This window comes from Scleropages formosus, chromosome 11 (genome assembly GCF_900964775.1).
Source record: "Scleropages formosus chromosome 11, fSclFor1.1, whole genome shotgun sequence".
Lineage (NCBI taxonomy): Eukaryota > Metazoa > Chordata > Actinopteri > Osteoglossiformes > Osteoglossidae > Scleropages > Scleropages formosus.
In genome coordinates this window covers 30,671,059-30,688,673 of record NC_041816.1, presented here as the reverse complement: position 1 = coordinate 30,688,673, position 17,615 = coordinate 30,671,059, and the positions used below count along the sequence as shown (strand labels likewise).

Genomic DNA, 17,615 nt, shown 5'->3' with positions numbered 1-17,615 from the left:
TCCTGGCGTCCCGTCCTGGCTGTGCCCCCTCCCCCACCGGCCTTACGCCCTGTGTTGCCGGGTTAGGGCTCCGGTTCCCCGTGTCCCGTATGACTATGGGGCGAGTGTTTTGGACGGACGTACGGACGCTTTAGAAAGTGAGTCGAGGTCTAGGGACAAAAGTATAAAAAAGGTAATGTTAAACAACAGAACACCGTGATTGGAGGATATGTGATATTTCAGTCGCCTCCGTTCGCTCTCCTTTTGTCAAAGAGGAACTTGGGCATTTCACTTTTTTTGCTTCAGAAAGTCGCGTCTCTAATAACTGCTACCCTGGACAGCTCCCCTCGGACCCGAGTCTCAGTCTGGACTTCCACGTGGACGGACGGTGAGAGGACGCGGCGTCGCCTTCCTGTTCTAGTGAGAAAGCAGAGGCCAAAATTTCGAGTCCCACCTATTTAAGGTGTTTTTTGCTTTACGTGATTTGTTTAAAACCGTAGTGCACTAAAACACCCACGAGGTCTGCGCGCGAGCCTGCAAAGCGAAACCCCGCCCACTAAGCGCGAGGAGAAGCGGGACTCGCTTAAAGTGACAGTGCAGCAAATGAGTGGAAACGTTCGGCTCTTGCTGTCCAAAATGTGTCCCTTTGGTGGTGGGGTACGGGCCCGTGTTCACGCTACGCTCAGTGTTTTCTGCGAAAATGACGAGACGTGTTTCTTGCCGCTTTCTTTTCGGCTCGCGCTACTCCTGCAGTCAGTTCGCTGTGCTACACGCAGTGTTTAGTCACATTCACGTGAAAGTTATGTTAATTCATATTTTGTAAAAACATGAAATATTCTCAGTGCCAGAGCAGTGTTCGAGGCTCCCGGTGAGCTCCGGGTTCAGGCCCTGCTCTGTGTGTGTGAGGTCAGCAGCTCGGGGTCATTATAAGCTCTGTGTGACCGTGCTGGTCTGGCCTTGTGGGCTGGATTAGGTGTTTTTCTTGCATATTTTCTGCATCGCTGATGCTTGTATCCATAAGAACGAAAACATTGTATTCCTTGGTGCTGCTGGACATTTTAAAGGGGAAGTTCAGGCTTAGTACCTGACTCAGAGTTTACGCGTATCCAGGGGAAGTACTTCGCTCAAGGGTACTGCGGCAGTAGGTGACACTGGAACCAGCACCCTTGAGGTCCAAAGGCGGTAGATGCCACCGGTACTGCTACAGCAGGGCTCCTTCTCCTGGAACTGGGGTGTTGATCGTTGTGCTCCTTGTGTGAACGTGTTCCTTCTCTGGGTGCCTCTGTAGCTGTGCGATGGGAACAGTGACTTGTACTGTCACACCTGCAGCCAGTACTTCAGCTCCCTGCACAACAAGAAGGAGCACCTGCTGGGCCGCCAGCACCTGCAGACATTGATGGGTGAGGCCTCAGCAAAGGACCGCCTGGGATGAAGCGCGTTTGGCGGGAACACAGGTTCGAGGTCCACTTGCCACAGCAGCTTAGCGCTTTTGAGGCTTCCTGGTGTCCGAGTGACGGCTGGTGACAGGGGGCCCTTGTGCCCTGGGGGGGGGGGTACTTGTGTATTGCTGGAAAGGGCCTTTTAAACGAGTTTTGAACCATACACACACACACACACACATAGAGTGCGGTATGTGGACTTGCTTCACACAACGTAAACACAGTTGAACAGTCCACTGGCAACGAACGGAGTGTGACCGCTGCTGCAGGATGTTGGGCACAGAAATGTGGGAGTCGGTCTGCAGCATCGTCGCCATGGCAACATGGCTCAGCGTGATTGCTGTCTGCGCTTCTTTTGCCCTCTGCTGCCCAGAGGAGTTTAAGAAGGAGAAGGACGAGCGGCTCAAGGAGGCCGAGTTGCAGGAGGAACCGGGTCGAATGGACGCTGACGACGCGGGGGGGGGAGCGGAGCCGGCATCGCTCAGGGGGTTCTTCACACTGGACCTGTGAGTCCTGGAAGAGCTGCTCCTGTGCCACATGAACTGTAGGCACCGCCGACCGCACACACACACACACACACACACACACACACACACACACACACACACACACACACACACACACACAGAGAGAGCTAGGAGCTAAAGTGCTGCACCTAACTGAGTGACCACAAGGGGGCACACAGTGAAACAACGAAGCCATAGCCAAGGTCGAGGTTGGACCTTCAAAGAGCTGCTCGCTCAATGTATCTCATGATCCTGAGAGTTTGTAACGAGCTCTTCGCTCTTACTATCCCTTAATATCACTTCTGTGTGATTTCTCTCTGACCTTTTTCGCAGTAAAGGAGCTGGAGCTACAAGAGCTGAAGGCAACTTTAGAACAAGCAAGGAGGCAGCAGGAACACCTGAAGAAGGAGCTCCGGGAGCTGGAGGTACAGAACTCATGGTGTCTCAGCAACGTGCAGCACCACAGTATGAAAGTGTGCTCATCACCTGATCATGATCATGATGAATACACTCCACTGTGGCTTTTTGAGCCCATCATTAGTTCATATGTGTCACACGTGTGTCACTAAGGGCCCTCCGGTCACTGTCTCCCTGCGCACACACAGCTTCCTGTCACATGTCAGGTGACAGTGACATGGTACAGGTTCTGCTGATGCCTGAGCCCTGTCAGAATTATCTGGCAACAGATTCATGGAAGTGACCTTTACCGGTCAGTTTTCTGGACGCTCACACTGTTTTACCTGCATTTACATTTATTTGTTGAGCTGATGCTTGATGCTTTTCTCCAAAGCGAATGGGGCTGTTTCATGATGTTTGTTTCTTTAATCATCTTCAACCCGATCATCTCCCACCAACAACATATATCAGAGAACACAACTGGGGACAGCTGGTAGCGTAGTAGTTAGTGTTGTTGCCTTTGGACCTAAAGGTCACAGGTTTAAGTCTCATTTCTAGCTTTGTGCAAGATATTTACCTTAAATTGCTCCAGTAAAATTACCCAACTGTATATATTTGTAAATAGCTTAAGTTTGTAAGTCGCTTTGGAAAAAAGCATCAGCTAAATGAATAAATGTAAGAAAAGCCCACAGTTCCCCCAACAAGCATGGAGGTGTTACTGTATGCGGGCTGAATGCGCTCCTCCGTCTGCCTGCTGCTAGCGGCCCAAGAGCAGCCCGGAACACAAGCTGCGGGCCCTTCAGTGGGGTGGAGGCTCCCTGCAGTCACAGATCCACGAGCTGAAGGTGCTCCACCGGCAGGTCGTCCGAGAACCTGGAGGGCAACACAGCCATGAGAGCTGAACCAAGTATGTGGTGGAGCACGAAGCAGGGTGTGCACATGGTTCTGGGGGGGGGGGTTTCTTTCACATCACTAATCTGTACTGCGCTGTTACTTCTTACCCTGCTTTTACATACATATTTAGGCGTGTTTCACTTTTATGCTCCAGGGTAGTTCTCCTGAACCCCTTTTAGGGTGAGGGTTTTTCAGAAGAGGGAACTACAGGGTACCAAAGTTGCCCTCCACCCACCTTACAGGAAGTGCCCCTTCTACAACAGTAGGGCAATGTATATAAATACAGTTTTCTTTTTATTTCTGCCCGATGTTGTCTCATTCTGTCGCACCGGTGTGACGTGCGTACCTATTCTCCAGCCAACGTATTCGTCCACGTTACCGCGTTGCGTGGTGAAAGGCTCCTCTACCTCATCCACTAACACACCCCTCATTCTCCCGCGAAGGTGGCGCTGTCCTGCAGACGCAGTGTGTGTCCACTGACAGCCTCGTGGACTGAGGAGTGACCGACTTGGAAGCACGAGAAGGTGACATTTACTCATGTATTTACTCTAAATATAGCTTTTTTTACTCAAAACTCTGTGGACACAAAAGTAGAAAATATTACAGAGAAACTGAACTCGGAGCACGAGCTATGTTATATGTTACAGGTGTGTGTGTGTGTGTGTGTGTGTGTGTGTGTGTGTGTGTGTGTGTATGCGGCAGGGAGTCCCACAATGTTGCTAAATTGACTTTGTTAGAAGCTCTGTGGTCCCCTCCTTTTTCCACTCAGGTTTAATGCTCTTCTAATGTTCTTCTGGACATGGTTTTGGAAAAAGAGATCACCTTAAGAAATAATAATAATTAATAATAACAGCAGTAATAGGAACTAGGCAGACACTAATAGCAATGTTGGTGTCGATGCTTGTTCTGAGATGGACGAGAACTGCGCTCTCTGTTCCTCTTTACCTTGGATTTACCTCGGTGTGCACAAAACACTGAGTAAATGTTCTCACATGGTAAAAAGGTGTTGCTCACTCATCTATTACTTTATTTTTATATTACAGTCATGTGCCACTTAACGTTTTGGGCAACGACTGACCACAGATACGACGCTGGTCCCCTAAAATTATGATGGACCTGAAAAATTCTTATTGACTAGCAATGTTGTAGCGCAGTGTGTTACTCAGTGTTCGTGGTGCTGCTGCTGTAAACAAACCTATTGCACTGCCAGTCGTATAAAAGTACAACACAATTATGTACAGTACATAATACTCGATAATGATAAACACATTTATTATCATTATCATGTTTATTATAAAAACATGTTATTTCTTTATGTATTTACTATACTGTAATTTTTCTGCTTATAAAAAAGTTTATTGTAAAACAGTATGCTGTTATGCCGGCAGCAGCATCATACATCTTGCATTTACCATGTCTCTTGACTGCATCGAGGCTATACTATCTAGGTGTGTATAAGTTCTCTATGATGTTCGCCCAACGACGAAATCACCTAATGACGCATTTCTCAGAATGTATCCCCGTCGATAAGTGACGCATATCTGTATTTCTTTGTGTTTCGGGTGAAGCAGGGATGAGGACGAGCAGTGCTCTTGAGAAGAAACGTCCTCATGTGCCCCTCCGTGCCACACACTGGAACCAAGCTGAACTCAGGCAGTGCCGCTCGAGGGTGGTGTTCTGGAAGGTTCTCTGGACGTAAAGAGCTGGTGGCATACCGCACTCTACAGCAGTGCATGGAGATATTTCCGGTGTTCAGTGATGAAGGATTTCGGTCCCCTTCTGGTGTCCAGTTGTGACCTTGCCGGTACGTCCCTGTTGCCGCGCTGGTTTCTCTAGAAGTGGCCTGCATGCCGGAACAGCATCAGTGGTCCCGTGTCCAGTGCAGTGCCGTGCACTGCAGTCCTGTCCTGTTACACCCTACAGTGTTGCAGTGCAGCTGGAGAAGCCCTTGAGTGTAACAATCATAAGTTGACACAGAGTACTGAGTGTGAGATTTACAGCACAGGAAATGCACTTCATGTTCCAAGCCCCCCCACCCCTCCGAGGCCTGGCAGGTCCCTGGTTCGTGAAGCACTGACGCAAGGAGCCGGAAGTCTAGGTTCAGCATCGGGTGGGTCAAGCACTCGGGCTACAGGAAGGACACCCTGAGCTGTCTATCAGTGTCACCATAGGAACAGCAGGACAGCTGCATCCAAGCCACGCCTACAGGAGGGCTCAAGTGGCAGTGACCACACGCTCAACCACCACAGAGCCACCAGTGGACCCTTAATCATGTGAAGAATCGCTGTTGGTACCACACTGGTGTAAATTACTATTTATCATGGGGTAACATGGGCGCTGGAAGACATGTGAGAGCTGTTCTGAGGGAAGCATCCGTGTGAAACATACGGAAATAATCATAACTTTGTCAGCATTTTGTCAGAATCTCAGTTCAAACAAAGTGAACATTTCAGGAGATGTCAGTATCTTGTATTTAGCACGATCTCATCAGTGTCGAAGGTTACCTGGGAGAGCAGTGAGCACGGAGAGGCCACGAGGCTGGGAACTCCTGAAAGGAATTCTGGGAAACGACGCAGGCCTGGTGCTGGCGCTAGGGCAGCGCAACTGGACAGGTCTTCAGAGCGACATGTCGTTTGAAAAGCTCAACGTCCTCTTTGCTTCTCAAGGAAAACGTGTTTCTAGAGGAAAATTGGCAGCAATGGCTGGTGTTGATGCAGTAAAGAAACATTTCCCAGGAATCTCTGCTGGATTTACTTTGATGAAATCATTAGATGAAGAAACCTTTAAAGGTTTGCATCCCTCCATCTGGGTATATTTAGTGCTCCATCTGGTCCTTCAGATAGAAGCTCTCGCTCCATGTGACGCTGCTGGGAGCGAGAAAACCTTCAAAGGTTCAAATGCAAAATTACGGTTATGGAAGCTTAAAGTCATAAGAAATATTGTACAAAATTTCATTTGCATAATACTCAAAATTTAATAAAGGTGACCTCTTACTGGATATAGGAATTAAATATAATGCAGAATTATATAGCTTACATTTGTCATGACTGAGGCAGGAGAGAAATCATTTTTGACCAGTGATATGCAAATTGTATCTTATGGATAATATAATTTTAATGTATTAAACTGGGCAGGGGGTGCGGTGGCGCAGTGGGTTGGGCCACAGTCCTGCTCTCCGGTGGGTCTGGGGTTCAAGTCCTGCTTGGGGTGCCTTGCGACGGACTGGCGTCCCGTCCTGGGTGTGTCCCCTCCCCCTCCGGCCTTACGCCCTGTGTTGCCGGGTAGGCTCCGGTTCCCCGTGACCCCGTATGGGACAAGCGGTTCTGAAAATGTGTGTGTGTGTGTGTGTATATAGCTTACATTTGTCATGACTGAGGCAGGAGAGAAATCATTTTTGACCAGTGATATGCAAATTGTATCTTATGGATAATATAATTTTAATGTATTAAACTGGGCAGGGGGTGCGGTGGCGCAGTGGGTTGGGCCACAGTCCTGCTCTCCGGTGGGTCTGGGGTTCAAGTCCTGCTTGGGGTGCCTTGCGACGGACTGGCGTCCCGTCCTGGGTGTGTCCCCTCCCCCTCCGGCCTTACGCCCTGTGTTACCGGGAAGGCTCCGGTTCCCCATGCCCCCGTATGGGGCAAGCGGTTCTGAAAATGTGTGTGTGTGTGTGTGTGTGTTAAACTGTATATTAGACTAAGAGGACATCCATTCATATGTAAAGGTACATTACAGACAGATGTGGGGCAAAACCGAAGTGCCCACTGTGCTGCTCCAAAAGCTCCATCGCTCACTGGGTGCGGAGGGACTTTGTCCACATGTGGGTTTGAGACCCCCACACCAACTGGCCCAATGACAGACCTGCATTTCCAGCAAATAGGATTTCTCTCAACTCCATCTTGATTTTATATTTACATTTATTCATCTATCTGACACTTTTATCCAAAGTCACTTACAAGGTTCAACTAGCTACAGTTATTTACTCAGTTATACACCTTCCTAATTTTACTCAAAGTAGGGGGGTGTGGTGGCGCGGTGGGTTTGACCGATGCCTTGCTGGGTGGCGGGTCTGGGGTTCGAGTCCTGCCTGTGGTGCTCAGCGGCTCCGTGTTTCTCCCCGCGTTTCCCTCCCCCAACATGCGGAGGAGGGACCCGACAACCCACCCCTGTTCCTCCCTTGACTTTCCTTGAAAACCACGCGAGAGGTCGCTATGGGTCCGGTTTGATTCTGCACCCTCCTCAAGGGTCCTGCAGGTGGGATTCGAACCCGCAACCTCTGGGTTCAAAGTTCACACTCTAACACCTACATTACGTGCGGCTCTTTGCAATAGAAAAGAGGACTGAATAAAAGGTACTTGTGTGCAGGATCAATCCCGTGAGCCTCTGTACTTGACCCACACCACAGTACGAGTCCTCGCCGACTCCACCCACTTCCTGCCCCTCCTGCACTGATTACACCGAAGAGTAACGTCCATACTCTGGTCCTTTAATCCTTCACCAATACATGTGCTCCTATATGACACCTGGGGGGGGTTTCAGCTACTGCCCTTCACTTACGTGATTTAAAACCCATAATGCAACACTCCTTACTGTCTGAAAGTCTCTAGTTTGAATCCCACTCATGCTCTAGTATCCTTCCAATGTTAGGGTTAGGTATTTGAGGTACTGACCTGCTCTGTACATGAGGAGCTGTAAATGTAGGTGCTTATTTGCTTTTAATTACTTTACATATCTAAGCACTAACACTAGCGATGTCCTCGAGTTTACTGTGGTATCTCGGGGAGGGGGGTACAGCTGAGCTGCCACCTCACCTGGGCTCGCGCGCGCGCATCTCTCTCTCTCTCTCTCTGTCTGTCATCGGCACGTGGGTGCTCGGAGCGCGAGGACGCAGCTCTAGGCCACTTCCGACTTGAAGGACGTCGCGTCGCACGAATAAAGAATAAAGGCTCGTAATAAGTCACGTTTTCTTCCCCGTACTCTTGCAACACGAGTTCTCCTCGCGCACCGCGGCGCGCGCCTCCTCACAGCCTCGCTTCCGCGCCGGCCGGGTCTCCGGCAGTGCACGCGCTGACGAACGCGCGGCGCCGGGCTCGCGCGCCCTGTGGGCGGGGTGCTGTCAGCGGGCCGCTTCTTCCGGAGCCGCGAGGATCGGAGCGAAGCGACCGAGATCCCGTCGCCGGCAGAAGAGGCTGCGCGGCTCCGTCCTCCTCCAGCAGCAGCAGCAGCAGCAAGTGAGGGCTGCCGCAGCGACCGGACCGAGCCGAGCCGAGCCGCTGCACGGGAAATTACACCGAGCCGAGGGAGCAGAAGCTTCTGTCTGTGCGGATGGATCCGGCGCGCGCGCGCACTCGCGCAAAGTGAGTTTTCTTTTCCCCTCAGACTCAGTTGTGCCCTCGACGTTTGCACAGCGCGTGCCGTGCGCGGAGGACGGGCTGGTGGTGTCGGGCGGTAAACACACACACACACACACACACACACGTCGGAGGAGGCGATCCGCGGGCGTGTCACATCGACGCATAATAATTAATTAAATTAATGATGGTGGAAGGAAGCAAGCAAGTTGCTTCGCACTCAGCAGGGCTCCGCAGCACCGCGCCGGGTTCTTCCTCCTCCTCCTCCTCCTCGGTACCCCGGCCAGTGCACTGCGGTAAACGGCGCAAAAATGCGCGGCGCGGCCCTCGCGTCCCAAGTGTCGCACTGGACGGCGCTGCTGCTGCGCTCGGCGCGCGCCGCCCTCACTCACTGCCGCGTCCCCGTCATCGCGCGCCCTGGCCCGCGCCGCGGGTGTGTCGCTCCACGATGCCGCCGCCGCCGCCGCCGCTGCTGCTGACGCTGCAGAGCAGGGTGGGGCTCCCACGCGCCGCTGGACACCCGATTCGAGGCTCCTCGAGCTGAGGACCGGTTCGTTCCACGCTCGCCGGGACTCTCCGGATTAGCGGACGCCGCCCAGGCTGGACAGCTGGCGCCTCCCAATCCGCATTATTATAATATCGCCCCTGATCTGGCTCTCTGCTCAAGGGGACAGGGACAGGGACAGGGACGGGGACGGGGGCTGAAGGACACGACTGCCGTGCAGGTGTGTTGGCGACAGGTGAGGTGTGGAGGAAGGGTCGCTCCGCTGCTCCGCTGCTCTACTCCTTTTTTTCCGCTCAGCAACCCGACACCTTTAGCGGTGAACTTTGGTCGAGCCCGAAGCGAAATCCACCATCCGTGTCCGGTACTGCGCCGCTCCTGGATCTTCTGGCCTTCGGCTCGAGTGTCGGCTTTACCTGCCCTGGGCTCGAGCCTCAGGTATTTCGCTGTGGTACCTAGAAGGTCTCCTCTGCGCAGCAAGTAAGGTTAAAAAAAAAAAAAGAAAAATATGGCAGGTGTGCGTGCAGCCGCGCTCTCGCCGTCCGTCACCTCACCGGAGATCCCGCGGCTTCGACGTGCGCCTGGGTACCGCGCACGTGGTTTTACCACGTGTGGGTGGAGGGGGTCCCGGTCCGTGTCGAGCCCGTTCGAACTGGCTGCTGGACAGTTGGACGTTTTGGACTGCGGGGGGCACCGAGGAACATTGGCGGGCTCCGGAGGTCTCGCGGTGCGGTCGAGGGACTCGCTACGGTACGGACGCCTCTCTCCTCTTCGGTCGACGTTTCCGCGATTCGTCATCTGGGTTCGGGGCCCACGGCGGCTGGGGGGACTGTGTCGCAACGAGCTTTGTCCTCAAATGCCCTCGCTGCAGTAGGTCGGTCCGTCGTGTCCAGCCACCACATCTAGGGTCTTGCGTGGTTGCGGTGCAGCTTCCGTGTGGGCGAGTTTCTCTACGACTGGCCGCCGCCACCGCCGCCTTCCCCTGGCCTCATGCGCGTAACACGAGGCTCATATCGCTGTGGGTTCGCTGTCCCCACACGGTTGCTCGGGGCTCGGATGAGGGACCGCTGGCTTTTGTCCACCGAATGGAGCTCCCGCTACTGAGTGGAGAGCGGAGGGGCTGGTGGCCGGTCACCACTTGGACTGTGACAAAGGGGGACGGAAGCCTGCGCTGCTGTCATTCATTGTCCTCTGCTGCACCTCTGTGTCCTGCTGGGGTGAGCTGGACAGGAGCAGCCTGTGAAGCGGACCGAATACATGAGCGACACTAGGCGTTCGGCTCAAGCGTAACGCGATGATTGCTCTGACTATAAGCTACTGCGTCGTTATTTCTAGTGATCGTGGGGCGTCGCGGTGATGGTGGTACAGCGAGTAGTGCTGCTGTCTCACAGCTTCTGGGCGATGCGAGAGGATGTGGGTTGGACCCCCTTTCGGTCTGTCTGGAGTCTGCGTGGATTTCCTCCTGGTGCTCTGGTTTCCTCCCACACTCCAAAGACATGCTGTTCAGGTTCTCTCATAGTGTGAGTGACAGAGAGAGAGGGTGTGTGTGTGTTCCACTGATGTATGGATGAGTGACCCAGTGTAAGTCACCGCGATGAATAAGGTGTGTGGGCTGATGACAATATGTGGAGTTCATTGGAAGTCGCTTTGGACAAAAAAAAAAAAAAAAAAAGAATATATGTAAATGTGATCGTTTGCCTTTTCAAAGCAGAATCTGTACTATGGTTTTAAAAAAAAAAAAAAAAAAAAAACAGTGCAGCTGGTGCTCATGTGGAAAGAGTTTCCCTATGTCTTTTCAAAGAGTGCAACATATGAACACGTGTTTACTGTGGTAAATTAGCAGTACGGCATCCTGCATGTGGTATTAAGTGGAACTAGAGTTCCACCCCCCCCATGTGGAGTACACCATTAGAGCTGATACTGCTCTAGGGAGCCTAATTGTTGGGGACAGGAAGGCGGTTTACTGCCAAAAACATTTTTTTTTTTTTTTTCTTTCCTTTTCCTTTGCTTTTTTCCTTCCCTTCCCGGCGGCGTGCTGCCATTATGGCCTTGAAGCGGGAACGAACACGTGTGGTTTATTGCAGCCAGCCGTGCAACGCCTACAAACAGTCCTGAGTGCTGGGGCACAGGGAAAGGAGGTGGAAGCAGCAAAAAACGGCTTGTTGCTGGACGCTGGAAACGTCTCGTTCTACATGTACATTTACATCGATTCCTTTAGCAGACGCTTCTCTCCGAAGCGACAGAGTACAGAAAATACAATGAGTATTTGCACAATTTCTCACATCAGCAGAAAGGCTTTTGCTTTTATTTCTACGCTGCGTCCGTCACGCTTTCTTGCAGAGCCTCGCAGCTCTTCTCCCTCGTGGCCTGTACAGATACGGCTCGTGATCGGTTCCTGTGCGCGAGCGTGTTTGAGCTAGTGTGTCGGCGCGTCTGCGCGTGGCTTCCGGCGGTGCCGCTTTTCCTTCTTTCCACCTCGGTGGCCGAATTCCGTCCGCGGGACGCGCTCCGAGACCCTCGCTCCTTCGCGGTCCTACTTGCGTTCCGAGTCGAGCTGCGAGTCGGTGCCCGGGGCTCGTTGGCAAATGCGTATCGCGTGGCGTTGCTCTCGTGCGAATGGGTCTGCCTGCTCTCTCCATGCCGAGTCCTGAAACGGTTGCTCCTTCTCGCGCCCGACCGTGACACGCTGACTAAGAACTCGTGTCTTGGAGCGAGAACTACGCGGTCGTTAGCTGTACTGCAACAGGGCACCGAAGGGACCGAACGAATGTAGCGTCACGTTAAATGAAGCTTCGACGCGGCCGTCTCTCAAGCTGTGCGTTTCGGAAGAAACTTCTTCGGCTGTTTGGTTGCTCTGTGTTGACCAGCGGTAGCGGAAGGGTGGCGGAAGTGCTCGTCTCCGGTTCCGCAGGTGGGTTCGAGTGAAAAGCCTCTTTGTGCTCTTCGCCTTGTCCTTGCAGCCATGGGAACGCAGCCCAGCGTTCCGGGAGAAGGGAAGCGCTTCTTTCAGCCTTTTCGCATTTGGCCTGCTCTTTCCTCTGCTGCGATGCCACACGCTCCGGAATATGGTCCGGGCAGCTTGTGTTCCAGCGTCGGGGATCTCGGGTGGGCCACGTGCGTTCTCACGGAAACGACTCCCTGCTCTGGAAGCTCATGGCGAATTTCAGCGCTTCCGGTCAAGGCGCATAGATGCGGCCATCTCGGTCATGTAGGAGATTTGCTTTGGGGAGCTCTTGTACGTTCCCAGACACCCAGTGAGATGTTCTGATTTGTTGATTTATTCCCAAAGGACGTTGCAGTGGGAATTAGAACCGCTGACAAATTGTACGGTACTACAGTTCCCAACGTCGGCGGCAGCAGCAGCTCCTTCGAAAACAGGCTGGTGGCTGAGTGACGGAGGCTGCGACGCACCTCTAAGGGGTCCCGCTCATCCTGCGTTGGGCCACATCGTTTTGTTGTGCTCCTCAGAACAGAAGGAGACCAGCAGAAGGGGCTGCGCTGAGAAGCGGTTCACAAGATTGATCGATCGATCAATCAATCAATCGATTGGCGATGAGTCGCATCTACACATTACTTTCTGCAGAAACGCAGCGCCCTCCCCATCTGGCCTTGAGCCTGAACAGCAGTTCGGCCTCTTGTCTCTGCACCTGAGCTCTTCGCTTCTTTCAGACGGCAAATGGCGGCGCCGTGCTCCCGCGGGGGTCGGGGGTGGGCCCCGAAACTCAGCACCTTGGAATGGATGCGACAGCGAAGGTCTTGCTCAGCACTTTGGAAGAGCTTTGGTTTCAGCCGTGCGGGCTCAACGACGCGATCGTTCCTCCAGCGCTCTTGACTTAGCAGGACTTTTGAAACGACGCTCCTCGTGTCTTTCTCAAGCAAGGTATGTGGCTCAACAGAAGGAAAAGATCCTGAAGTGAAAATGATATCCTAGTGTAGAACTGAGGTTCTCAAAGTGAAACTCGTCTGCTCAGCTCTTTGCCTTTAAAAGTCCCCTCATTGCAGCAGCTTATAAAAGACGGCAGCATGGCATGCTGGGAAACGCGTTTGCAGAACTTCACGGTTCCAAAGGTGAGAGGCCCAACTCTGAGGATGGTAAAAGTACAGGAGGGCGCAGGGAAGACACGTTTGCATGAGCTAATAAAGTTGGCAGATGGAGCCGTGCAACTTGACGTGCCGCGTGTCTCTCTGTCTCTGTCTTTGTGTGTGAGAGATGGAACAGCCGTGTTCCACCCCTCGAGCCGAATGCAGCTTTCCAAATGATTTGCTGCTCTCTCGCTGCTGACGTACTGGGAGTTCTCACACAAGAGCACTTTGATTTGTTGGCGTCGTCCATCGGTCATGAAAGCCGATGCAGAAAGTTCTAGCGAGAAAGCTGCACGATGCAAAGGGATGGTGCAGTGGACACACTTCCCTTCAGTGGCGCATCGTGGCGAAAGAAGTTTTAAATGGCTCGCGCTCTGCTCCTCTCACACTTTCTGCACCCAGAGACAAAGAATGCTGTCTGCCCTTACTGGCTTTGAGCCACTGCGCAGTTGTGCGCTGAGGTGTGCAAGGAGCTCCAGGTGAACAGGTCTTGTTTGCGGGCTGCTTTCAACGGGCTGCTGCGAGACGTCCGATGCGCGTTTCTGTTACGGCTCCGTCTCGACGGAGGTTCGTCCCGTTGGGTCGAGAGCTCGGCCGCACCTTGTCTACAGGGACTGTGTCCGCGATTGCACTGAGCAGCTCCAGCCAGGTGTCTTTTCGTCGCGTGGCACCATCGTTCTCGCCGCGAGACGCCCGCTGGCACTCGCGCTGCTTTCGAAAGGTACTCTTATAGAAGAGTGGGTGAATCGTGGGATCCGGCCTCAGCGTCCAGTTTGGACAGGTGTGTGCGGGCATGCATGTTGTATTGGTCCTCGTGTCCATCCAGTGCACGCCAATGGCACTGAGCCTCGTGGAGTTTGCCGAGTCGTTTTGCGCGTGCGTGCGTCAGCGGCGCTGTATCGTTCACCCTAACCTCACACCTCTAACCCTAATTGTGCCACCAATGCAAAAGTGATCCAAGTGGCAGCGTGTTTGACTCCCAATGAGTGCCAGTTGATACATAAAGGTCCGAAGTGGATAAGGAGCTTCACCGGGTGACGCTCTGTGATTGTAATTCAAAAACAGCACACAGGAGCACTTGGGGGGGGGGGGGGGGCCGAAGAACGGGCGAGTCGCTCGTTTGCCGTACCGTGCGCAGAAGTGCTTTTCGGGCAGCAGCCCATAATCAAACCCACTGATGTTTCTGCAGCGAAACAAATTTTTGTACTACATGGGATAAATAAAGACTCCAAGCAGTGTTAATATTTATTTATATAGTAATCAACTGGTAAGTGGGGGGGAGGGATACGTATAGATCATAAACACTGTAGAACTGCTGGTTTCGGAGGAGAACTTGAATAGGCTCAAACTGAGCTACATAACTGTTGACGAACATGCAATAAATTTTCATTATATCTGATTGCTTGAGGCTCTCGGAGAGGAGGGAACATCAGTGTTGCCCTCGCCGCCACCACCGTCATCTGGTTTCGTTTTCGCAGGCTTGCCGCCAAGCTTTTGGTTTCCCTGCTTTTCGGGTTCCAGGATTGCGGACCTGTACTACCACTAACTAGTGCTTCTGGAACAAAGCTGGACCTGGGAGGTCTTTGGCGGTCCAAGACGAACCCCCGCAGCAGAGCTGTGAAAAGGTCGCTCTCACGGTTTGTAGGCTTCTGCTCATCCTCAGCCCTGAGCTGTCAAGTCTCCTTTCGGAAGGACAGCCGCCTTCGTCAGGTCACACAGATGGGTCACCAAGCTGGATTCATTACGTTGCGCGAAATATAATTGTGTTACATCTCCTCGACACGTTACTGTAATATTCTTCTTGCAAATGACATTTAAATTAGATTAGTCTTGTAATGTTCAAGTCAAAATTCTCAACTGCCATTTTTGGATGCTCTTCTGCTCAACAGGTTGTCCTGTACCGGTGAACAGACTCAGGCTGTAGAGACACCTGTTCCCAGTGCGTCCTTCCAGTGCGGTAAAATGCCTCAAATGGTTGTCAGTCTTTCAGTGTTCAGCTGATAAGTCTGGTGCTGTCTGGTGAGACAGCAGGAGGAAAGCAACATTATAATATAATAATATCCTGATATTTGGCAACCCCTAGCATGCAACACTTCGGTTTGATCCATGTGTGCGCCAGATGTGCCATGCGCCATGGCTCTTCCTCTTCCTCTTCCGAGTCTACTGGATGGAGTTAACATCAGCAACATCAGTGCTGCCTCCTCGCTTCCTTGCTTGAAACGAGGTCAGGGTGGGGCGCCTACCTTAACTTTGAATGGGCGGCACAGCGTTCAGAAGCTGCACAAGTAAACGTCACGGCGCTCCTTCTCTGGCAATTGACTGAATCTTCACTAGTCCTCATTGCTTTCTTGGCTCTTCCTCGATCTCTCAATACGTATGGTGTTGTACTGTGCCTTTGGGGTAAAGTGGTACCTTTGGCAGCTTCTTATCTTCCCATTCAGATGTAGCGTTGCTACCCCCCGCCAGGAGAACGGTCGGACCGTTCCACCTTGACTTGCCGCCGTGCACGTGTCATAACGCTCAGTGCAATGGGTCATATTACGCATCTTCTGTGTCGGTCTTGGTCTTGAAGGATTTTATGGTGTAACCCGAACCGCCACGTCAAGCTGTGCGATTTCACACATTAATCACTCTTCGGGCAGCGCGGGAAGAAACCATAAATGACACGGAGTAATTCTGAGCCCTTTCTCTTTTCCTGCTCCAGAGACGTGCATTACGCCAGTCGCGCTTGTTCCTTCTAGACCCTCTATGTGCTGCGTGGAAGCCACCGGCCAGTATCCTCTTCGAGAAGGCGCCGGCGTGCTTCGGCAGGGGTAAGGCGTGCGCCCGTGGACGTGCGACTTTGCGCGCGCATCCGTAGCGAGTGGCTGCTGTTGGCGGTCCCCTACCTGAGCAGCCCAGTCGACGGCGGCTCGTGTGAGTGAGCAGAGCTCTGATGTGTCAGGAAGGCCTTTGCTCGCCCTCGTCCTGCTCCAGCAACACTCCAGGCTTTGTGCATGAGACGGTGCGCGGTGACCTTTCTCGTTACTGCCCGCCGCAAGGTCGTCAAACCGGGTCACGTCGAGTGAGCGCAGTCCTCGCTGTCACCGAACCGACGGGGCCTGTGGCCCGGATGAGCTGGGAACAGAGGTTTGGCAAACAAGCTGAGGATTCTGCTGCGGCTGCCCAGCTGTCTCCTTGAAATTCATGTTCTCCTCTATAATGTATGGCCTTCAAATTAATGCTCCAGCCACCAAAGGAATTTGACCATTAACTTTGATTGTTTACCCTCTAGACCTGCTCTGGCCTTTGGTTCCAGCAGCGGAGCCCCAGTGCCCTTTGGGTCCGTTGAGGTCCACTGGAGGAAGAGCGAGGCCTCTGTTCGTCCCACGTTCATCTCCGCCGATCTCGGCTTCCTCCTGCCAGCTGCGACTGATCCCCGGGCAGCTTTATGTTAGTCTGAAGCACAGGAAAATGTGCTTGCGTCTCATACGTTTGCTTTGCGGCCCGTTGTTGGGGCTCTGAGAACGTAGAGAAGAACGGAGCTCCATGTGGACGTTGAGACCTAAACGCAAAACGTTGACTTTGTTCTGTGGTCACTGTGTGACTAGCGGAGCGCTTTTCCTCGTGTTGCTCTGCTAGTGTTTTGCTTCCGATGCGGGACTCGGCGTCTGGCTTATGTGCATTTTCCACGAGTTTTATTGAACACACAGATGTTTCCATGGAGTCATTGCAGCAAGACGCTTCCAGTGAGCCCAGAGCTCTGCAAGAACAGCCGTGCGATGACTCATATTAGTCTCCGAGCTCGGGAATGACCTTTCTCTCCTCTCTTCCCGAGAGCCGACAGCGAACATTGTGCGTTCGCTCGTTGTGGAATACGGTGTGTTTGTGCACCGAAGCACTGCCTTCGATAAACAAATGAACAAAGCTTTGTTTTCGCTCTAACAACCAGCTAACATTCACAATCATCAGTCAGTGTTCATCTCTCCTCTGCTCCGGGGGTCTCCGGGGGTCATATCCGCATCCGGGGTCACCGAGTTCTACTGAGAGCTGTACCCTGCTGAAGAATGGCTTTACACAACGCAGGGGGGCTTGTGCTCTTCTTGTTTTGGCTCTGACATGTGGTGCATTGCCCCTTTTTTTACATATGCGGGGGATGTGGGGAGTGGAGAACTTGCCACGTGCCTTCAGTCTGTGTGTGTGTTTGTCGAACGTGCAAAGTGTACCATGTTTCTCCATGGCAGTCAGTCTCGCCTAGAACCAAGTGTTCAGGAGCGAAGGCCTCGCCACTTACAGCGGCAGGGAAGCGGGAGAGCATCTGCGAGATGCCGTGCGTGTCCGCCCGCCCGCCCGCCCGCGTCTTGCCTCACGTGTCATGAGCTGATAACGCATTTCCCCTCCCCTGCAAAGACGGCCCTTACTTCCTGTTCCAGGGTGCGATCCTCGTTTCCGCGGTGCGCGTTAAGCGTCTTGCTGCGCGTGGACCGAA

General features: G+C 52.8%; 1 protein-coding gene and 1 long non-coding RNA gene across 10 annotated transcripts in view; both read left to right on the top strand.

The window, feature by feature from the left end:
* The first annotated feature begins 34 nt into the window (after window positions 1-34).
* Window positions 35-6,356, top strand: LOC108924195 (uncharacterized). 7 transcript variants are annotated; one of them, XR_001965281.1, is made up of 6 exons: window positions 35-172; window positions 286-1,962; window positions 2,258-2,349; window positions 3,082-3,227; window positions 3,658-3,738; window positions 4,786-6,356. It is a non-coding gene; the product is annotated as an uncharacterized LOC108924195 (long non-coding RNA). The 7 variants fall into 7 exon arrangements; XR_001965279.1 differs by having other exon boundaries at window positions 35-1,379; window positions 1,792-1,962; XR_001965280.1 differs by having other exon boundaries at window positions 35-1,924; window positions 2,263-2,349.
* Window positions 6,357-8,465: 2,109 nt separating this feature from the next.
* Window positions 8,466-17,615, top strand: part of jakmip1 (janus kinase and microtubule interacting protein 1) — a 46,275-nt gene continuing 37,125 nt past the window's right edge. For all 3 annotated transcript variants that reach the window (XM_029256508.1, XM_029256506.1, XM_029256509.1), the window contains exon 1: window positions 8,466-8,568. The gene's annotated coding sequence lies outside the window, so the exon portion shown is untranslated. The remainder of the gene's footprint in view (window positions 8,569-17,615) is intronic.